Below are 7,777 nucleotides of genomic sequence, written 5' to 3' on the forward strand. Positions count from 1 at the left end.
AGTCACTTAGACCAGCGTCATACCTCGAAGCCAACTATGAGGCTTGTTAAACATAGATGTACATAGATTAAATGATGGTCGCAGTGGTCTCGTCACCTGTAAACAAAAAATGATTTGCTAAAGTATCTGTCGATGCACTAAACGCATCACACTTCATTTCAACACTCCATGAGACGACGGATATTATTTTTATGTTAAAACTAGTTGACTGCCCGATTTTGTTACGGGTCACCTCCTTTTTTGTCTTCTAACTACTTGTAGCTTCGTTCCGGAAATTCTTATAGTCCAAGAAACAGTGCCCTTTCCGTATGGATGCCTCTCCCCTCCTTATTGGCCGCCCTCTTTAATCCCCCCGACCACTTTCACATCTGTTTTCTCTTCGGAATTCTCTATAATGAAAGAGAAAAGAGCATGTTTTCCTTACTTAGATGTCCTCCTTTATCAATGGCCGCCGCACCCCATGGGCTCCCATGGATTCCCTGATATCAAGTGTAGCATGTATGTGAAGTTCGTTTAAGAATTGTCTACGCTTTCCAGTGTTGTGGCGATTCGTAAAACCATACAATTTTATATATTATATGAGTGGATTATCAACGAGCTTTTAAAACTTTCAAGCAGGCATACAAGGAAAACTTCACCATTGAGGTTTTCCACATTGCGTTTAGATTTATTTTCTAATGTCGTGGAAACTATTTTTAGGTTGCGATCGAAATATTTACGTAGTAAAAAACAATCAAAAATAGTTTATCTAGGGTATGTTGCTGCCTCGTCGTAATTGCCTATTCCTGTCCTATCCAACACAAATTATTGAAAATATCTGCGATTTTTACGACACACAATGCAAAATTAGTTATTCCCTAATATTTTAGTTGACTATTTTGACTATCATACGCGATCAAACAAAGTGAGCTGAGTTCTATTTAAATACTATTTTTAATTAAAGAATTCCTAGCAGCCAAATTTCCTACTTTTTTTCGTGTGACGAAGAATCGACTAATCGTTTCAATTTCCGGCATTCATAAAATGAAAACAACTCACGCAACGCATTGTCGTTATTTTGCAACCGGGAAAAATTGCATGACCTGCAGAATAACACAATGCCGTCCTACACAAATACATGCACGCTAGCTTCGTACACATTATTGTAATTTTTACTTCGGACGATGAAAAATTTTGATGGACGGATTTTAAAACGGTACGACGAATTTAAGAAATAAAGTCAGTTTCGTAATTTCAATAAAATGCTTTATTAATCGCTTTCTAGTGAATTAAAAGTGCACGGATCAGAATGTAAACGTGTTTGAGTCAAATCAGCACAAAAACTTTTTGGGTATTCATTAAATCCACCTGAGAAATGATGAAAATTAGAGTGGCTTTCCTTACTACGACGGGAATTCGAATTAAACCCTACATAGAATGTGAAAATGCCTCCCAGTTGGCCTCGAGGTAAGACGCTGATCTAATAAGCCAGTCGTCGTATGTTCGAATCTCGGCTGGGAGAGGCTGTTAGAGTCAATAGGATCGTAGCACTGACCCCGCACTGTCCTGTATTCTAACAGCTGGTTGCGAAGTCTGTCGTATAAAAAACAGAAGATCAAATTTCGATAACGGAATTAGCACCCAGGCTTTTTTTAGAATGTGAAAATACACTCGAATCACTTTACGCGAATTTCGGCATTTACGCGAATCTGATTTACGTGGGACTTCGCTTAAAACACTAAAAACGTATGGTTGGCATAAGACCACATTATGCAGGTTTTAAGGATAAAACTTTGACTATTAAAGCTTTTTTCACAACTTAGACCCGTATACAATGAATATAGCGTAATAAAACGAAAGCAAGTAGTATGAAAATAACATTGTAGTCTTCGAAAACATTCAAAACTATTATCTATTGTTCATTCGTAACATAAAACCATGAGTTTTCGTGTCCTATAGAATACATATGCTTAAAGTAGTTAGAATTTAATCATTTTTTTTGGCAGATGAGCAATTTTAGACTGCCCAAAACGAATGCACCCAACAAGAAAAAAATGTATTAATATTTATCGATTATTTAACTTCGTTATCGACAAAAATTAATGTAAGAAAACCACCATTTTTTATTATTTTTTCAGAACAAAAAGACCCTTTTTGTTTTCCTAGCTGCTTTTAATTGACGAAGAGAATTTGCTGATCAGTCGGAGTAAATATGTGAAATGTGAAGCTGGGATTCAAGTTATTTCTACCTTTTTGTGTAACTTGGATAGCTCTTGCACATGACTTAAAGAGTAAGAACATCCGCTGGAACTTGAAAAATTGTTTCACGAAGAAGTGTGGGTTCCGAAATATTTTCTCTGCTGTAATTGGTGCAAGTACATGTACAGACATTTGCAGATATAATTCCTTTAAGAACTCGAAATAAAGTATGGATCATGATTACGTATGACGAATGGTGTCCGTCATAATGCTTTTGCTAAAGATAAAATCGGAGAATGACAAATCAAATTCGAAATCTAGCTTATGCTCAATTTTGTCCGTCCCATTTCACAAGCAGCCTGTACAAAAAATCTGAATAATCTGAATAAAACAATGATGGCAATAATAAAGTAACCAACCATGTTCAATTTTATCGTCTGCAGTTGGCAAGTTGAAAAATCGAGAAGAAAATGACTTCAAAGCTTTGAACTGAATTTTCAAAAGCGAGAAAAACCAATTCACTTTTCATCGTCAGTCACATTGAGCATTTGAAAATATATTTTACAGCTAAAAACCGGCCATTATTCGGCAGTGCTTAGACTATAACTCAGAAATTACATTAAAAAATGAAATTTTCACCATTCACAGATTCAAAATTGATGAGCAAGAAAATTATATTTTGAAAATTTTCCATAAGGTAGAACATAGTTTTCTCGATATTTCTTCGAAGTTTTCCCCTACGGTGTAAAAATTTGATAACTTTTTCCAGATAAATATTCTTCAGGATTGCTGAGCAAATTTGCGTGCATCTTCTTAAAAAAATATATGAGCGATGTCCGAGAAAATCAGCAAAAATTTTCTGAGAAAAAGGACGCCTCAAATTTGAAATTACCAAATGTCCATAACAGTCATTTCTTAGTGTATCCTTAAGACTTACGTCAACAGACGTAGTCTCTTTCGAACTCATCTATTCCAACCCAATGTAATAAATTGCAACAACTGGAATCCTCCGTTAGTTTTTGCACCCTTAATTGGATATCCTTTTGTTACGCTACTCTGCTTTTGTGCACACTTGATAGGTTTCCAACTCACGTTGCAGGAAAAAACACGACACTGTGATCCTGTGGTATTGTCCTTTTACTGTCCTTGGTACAATAGGGCAGGCGACAGCAGCGAAGTTAGCTTTTTACACGAGCACACCGAAATTATTCCACTACTGCATCGTGTCGTGTCGTCTTCGTCGTCATTTCGCACAGACTGGGCAAACAATATCCACTTTAAAACATTTATAGCTATATTTTTGAAACATCCGCACACGATGTCTGTCTTCGCAACGTTTCACACTTGCGGACTTGGCTCGGCTCCCTTCGTCCTTCGACCTGTAACTAGTTTCCTATCAGCCAGCAGTCGCCCCCCCCCCTCATCGTATTGACTTCGACAGCAAAAATTCTGTGCAGGAATTTCGAAACACTTTTAAATGCCTGTCCCTAATACAACTAGCAATGGGTTGGTAATACGATTCGGCAGGATTTTGAATCCGTTCGATACGCAAAAAGCAAGCACCAACACTCCTCAGCGGCAGCTAGCCGTCCCACACTATGAAACTCGACTCGAGAGATCGAACGGCTTCCCACATCAAAAACCAAAACAAATCATGAGTTTATACGACTGGGTAGAGCAACACATCGCGTGCTAGTGCTAGTGAAGCGCAAAGCTCTTGTGTGCAGAGAGCAAGAAGCCGGTCCGCGCGTTTCGCTCTTTCCGTCCATTATTGCGGGGTTTGGGGAGTTCCATTCAAGCCGCCCGCAGTATATGTAATAAGATGGAAAGCGAGAGCACTGGAAGGCGACGTTCTTGAAGGTTACGTCAGCAGTAGTAGCATACACCGTTGAGTGCTCTCTCTCACTCTGTCTCTCCTAACTAACCTCGCAACAAACTGGCTCAGCTCAACCGAACGAGGTTTCCGAAGAACTGTAAACTGCTCCTGGAATTGCCACGACGTAGCTCTAGCTTGCTAGCTAGCTAGCTGGCAGCGAACGAGCGAGCGAGGATTCTTTCATAATCGCCCAATCACGACGACCCTCGGCAAATATTGAAGAAGCAGTAAATCGTGCGGTATTTGGTGACCGAATTTCTACCGACACTACGCGGAATTAGCCAGTGTGCTAATTGACATTTAGTATTGGTCGTGTTTTTCAACGGAGTGAGCACTTTTTAAAGGACTTAAAACTTTGTCAAAATATCCGTTCGGTTCATGGGACTTAATGCAGTGGAACGGTCTGGTTTCAGACCGACAAACCAACCTGCAGCTGGTAACGGTGCCACAAATGACACAATTCCAGTCTACTAAACTAACGATGGGTAATCTGAAATTCTTCCAAACTTTCAATGGTCAATCAACAACGGGTATCTAACTTTGAACAACTGGCTCATTAGCCTCGATACCATAAATCAAAATTAGAACACTGTGCACTACTGTGGCCGTTCGGCTGTAGCCCGAAAAAGGAGACCGCATTTTACCGACCAACAGAGACACTGCACTGCTCGGTGAGCCCATGGCTGTGAACACAAAACGGAGCTATGATGGCATAAAAACTCTACTTGCTCAATCAGCCGTTCATCAGACAGTCGAGTCGGCGCTCCGGCAGTTGTCTGCGTTGTAAATTGGCTTAACTTCGTCAATTATACAGTTAGATTAATTTGATTTTTCACATTCAATCTGTTATTATTATTATTATTGTTATTACAGCACTTGGCCGCGCCTACTGTTTTCTTGACTCGCGCTTTCCACGGTGCACTGCGAAGTTACAAAACTCCTTTTTATCATAAACTGACCCTGCGATCCTTCTGTGACCGGGCAGCGGAGCAATTCTCGAAAATCGCATCAAATAACGATAATTGCTGAAAGATCTGTTTTGTTTCCTACAGCGACGGAGGCGCACCGACGAAACGACGGGGTGGACTAGACCATGGTTGGTGACGAAATCAGTGAAGCAGAAAATAGACAGTGTGGCGAAAACGGTGCACACTAAAATAGAGAAAAATGGAAAAGGAGTACGAGGTAGAAGGAAAAATACACCGATGGAGGTCAATCACCGCTCAAGCTCTCTCTGGCTGGGCTGCCTGTAACTAGTTGGCCACAACCTTTTTCGAGAAGCCTGCTTCGAACCCACTCGGGGCAGGCCGGTCTAGGAGGAGAAACTAGACGTGGCTTGGCCTTTTTCTTTTTTCTTTAGCCACTTTTATTCGTGAGTCCGGTGGCAACCGGCGTTGGTTCGGCGCGTTAGCAAAGTGGCCTTTTCCAGCGTTAGTACAGGTTAGACCACAACGGGCAAGCCAAGCCAGGCGTACCAGGCGAAGCGCAAAAGGAGTCATAAAAAGGAAAATATCGACAGAAAGGAAAACGGAAAATGATGGATACCACAGATATGGGCTCAGGTTTGCGCAGCAAGCAAGCAAGCAGGCAAGCAAGGGGAGGAGGGTGGCGTAGTAGTGGCTAAGTGGCAGAAGGAGGCGATAAAGCATGCAATTTTCTAGTTTTTCCTCCTTTCCTACCTTGTGGTTTAGGTTTTTTTTGCCTCATAGATGTATTTGTCTACAGGCAGAGTGCAGTGCGGTTTTCAAGTCATTAAACTTTCCGATTGGTTTTCGAACTAATTCGAAACCGATTAGTTTTCGATCAGCTGACCGAGGGTGAAATGTGACTCACTAATTTGCGCTGTTTACTGACTTTTACATTCACTTAGGTTCTTCTGTGTAGAATATTAAACCTAACTAAGAGTTGGTTTTTATCAAAATCAAAGTCTTATTAGAAGAGTGTAATACTCCAACAAAACCGCCTTTGTCAGCATTATTAAAATGGAACGAACAATCTAACAGGATTCTATTTAATGCCCAATTCACACCAAATTTGTTAATGGCAAGAACAATTAAAGCAGAAACTGCAGAAAATCATTGATCGGGAGTTTTTTGGCATGGTCTTTGTTCACAGCGATCAATTGGACTTTTTATTCTTTTAAACACTTGAAAAGTCGTTGAAAGAAGGTATCTGGTTCTTCAACAAGAACAAAACAAGAAGGTCACTTACAAATGAACAGTGGTTTTCTTAGCAAAACAAGTCATAGATTCATAGATTATTCTTAATCCTACGATAAGCAACTGCCACGTACCTATTTTACATTTTTTCCGTCATTCCGGGACCAGCTTCGGAACGAAATTTGAATGAAGTTTTCCCCTGCTTGAAGTGTATTGCTTCTGGTTCGCTCCGGCAATTTTCTTCGCCGCCGATAGACGCAGATTATGTACGGATTTGGAGGCCTCGTTGGCGCAGTTTGTTCTTGCGCGAGCTTCCTTTTTTTTTTGCTTCGGTCGGACACAAAAAAAAACGGCACACCACGAATCTGATCGCCTGCCTGTGCCTGCCTTCTAGCTCTAGCCTGGGACGACGCGACGACTGGCTGGCGGTGATTGCGAACCACTACTTCGATTTGTTGCTCGTTCGTTTGTGTCTTACGTCCGTGCGGTGTTCGTTCACTGGGCAGGGCTGCAGTGTCTATGTGCTGTATTTGTAAATTCCTTCGTAACTTCCTCGCACTGCGATAAACATTTTTTGCACTCCTTTTTTTCAGTAGAGCTTGCACTTTTTTACTGCCTATATTATCAAGTGCCAACACCGTGCGTTTCTTATGGTACCTTCGTTAGAGATCACGTTTGTCGAAAGACGAAAAAACACTGCATTGCTTCCTGTTTCCAGATATTTTCACTCTAGACATACCAACCCCGACTTTCGACTTTTATTTCTTCATCAAACAAAAAATTCCCGTACCCTAATCAATCCGCGCACAAAGCCAGGAAAATATTTTTCTTCTCTCCAGAGACACTTTACATCACCAGCAGAAGAATTGCTCATAAATCAGAACTAACGTGTAAGATCACAACTAGCGGACACACCGAATCCTGTCGGGCACCAATAATTGACTTCAATCTTGCCGCCCAGTCACTCTACTTTGCGCTGCTGCTGATGGCGCAACAGTAATTATTGCTCAAGTGCACACAGTGTAGTGTATAAATGCAAAAGGTCCTGCGCGCAACAACTCAAAAAAGCGGAAAACGTTCTTACTCAAACCGCGGCACGTATCCAACTAAAAGCATTTTAAATATAACTTTTTGACTTCCACGCCACACCAAGTTGACTTTTGCACCAACACAGTCACAGGCAACTGCGCACCGCACGAACGAACGCCTGCTTGCTCCCTCTCCTTTCCAATTATCCAACATCAACACACGGACAAAACGGACTCAGCTTTGCTGATAGTCTGTCTGATGGTAGATACTTGCGCACACTTTGATCGATCGTAACCGAGCAAGGCTTAAAAGGAGCACGCAAAGTTCATTGCGAACGACGTGGAATCGGCAACGAGCACCTACACATACGTGCGCTCGGCTGTTCGTTCGGATGCGATCGTGAGAATTCCTTTTCGTTCCTGCCTTGAATAAAGATAGCTGAAAGGAATAGAACGAGAGGGGAGAACGGAATGAATGATGCCTCGCTTCTGCCGTTGTGTGTTCATTCATCGCTATACAGTATCTTATACGCTCG

At 41.2% G+C, this 7,777-nt stretch overlaps 1 protein-coding gene across 2 annotated transcripts in view; it reads right to left on the reverse strand.

Moving 5' to 3' along the window:
• LOC128741286 (protein tramtrack, beta isoform) overlaps positions 1 to 7,299 on the reverse strand; it is a 40,213-nt gene extending 32,914 nt beyond the window's left edge. For both annotated transcript variants that reach the window (XM_053836989.1, XM_053836988.1), the window contains exon 1: positions 6,348 to 7,299. The gene's annotated coding sequence lies outside the window, so the exon portion shown is untranslated. The remainder of the gene's footprint in view (positions 1 to 6,347) is intronic.
• Positions 7,300 to 7,777: the final 478 nt, after the last annotated feature.

The sequence above is a fragment of the Sabethes cyaneus genome, chromosome 3 (genome assembly GCF_943734655.1).
Source record: "Sabethes cyaneus chromosome 3, idSabCyanKW18_F2, whole genome shotgun sequence".
Lineage (NCBI taxonomy): Eukaryota > Metazoa > Arthropoda > Insecta > Diptera > Culicidae > Sabethes > Sabethes cyaneus.